The sequence below is a fragment of the Gavialis gangeticus genome, unplaced genomic scaffold (assembly GCF_001723915.1).
Source record: "Gavialis gangeticus isolate Ggan-Ray unplaced genomic scaffold, GavGan_comp1, whole genome shotgun sequence".
Taxonomy (NCBI): domain Eukaryota; kingdom Metazoa; phylum Chordata; order Crocodylia; family Gavialidae; genus Gavialis; species Gavialis gangeticus.
In genome coordinates, this window is record NW_017728993.1 from 6,700,378 (window position 1) to 6,701,096 (window position 719).

The following is a 719-nucleotide window of genomic DNA, read 5'->3' on the forward strand; positions in this document are numbered from 1 at the left end:
CAGACAGTCCCCCCGGCACCCGTCTGCCCCCTCAGCCCCCACCCCCCCCATGGCTGCCCCGCCCATCCCAGCTCCCAGCCCTTTAAAGAAAAGCCCTGATGCTCACTGGGTGCTGCCAGGTGGGGGAGGGATCCCTGCTGCCCCCCACTACCTCAAAATGCATGGGGGGGCTCAGCACAAGCCCCCTGACACCCCCTCACTCCCCCAGCCCTGCCAGGGCTGCCCCACCCAAACCAGCTCCAGCCCTTTAAGAAAGAAAAATGGACAAAAGCCCTGGGACTCACTGCTCCTGCAGCACCCTTGGGACTTTGGGGGGCTCATGCAGAGCCCCCCACATGGTGTGGGGCAGTGGGGATCACCCCCCGCCCAGCAGGAGCAGTGAGTGCAGGGCTTTTCTCATTTTTTTTTCCTTAAAGGGCTGGAGCTGGCCTGGGTGGGGGTGCTGGGGGAGTGAGGAGGGGTGGTTGGGGGGCTCATGCAGAGCCCCCCATGCAGCGTGGGGCAGTGGGAATCACCCCCCCACACACACTCGGCAGCACCCAGTGAGCACCGGCCCTTTTTTTCCCAAAGAGCTGAGAGCTGGGGTGGGCAGGGCAGCCATTGCTGGAAGCTGACCTTGCCTGTGAAGACTGAGGCAGAAAAAGACATTGAGCACTTCAGCTTTTTCTGCATCCTGTCACAAGGTTGCTTCCCCCATTCAGTAAGGGACCCACACTCCC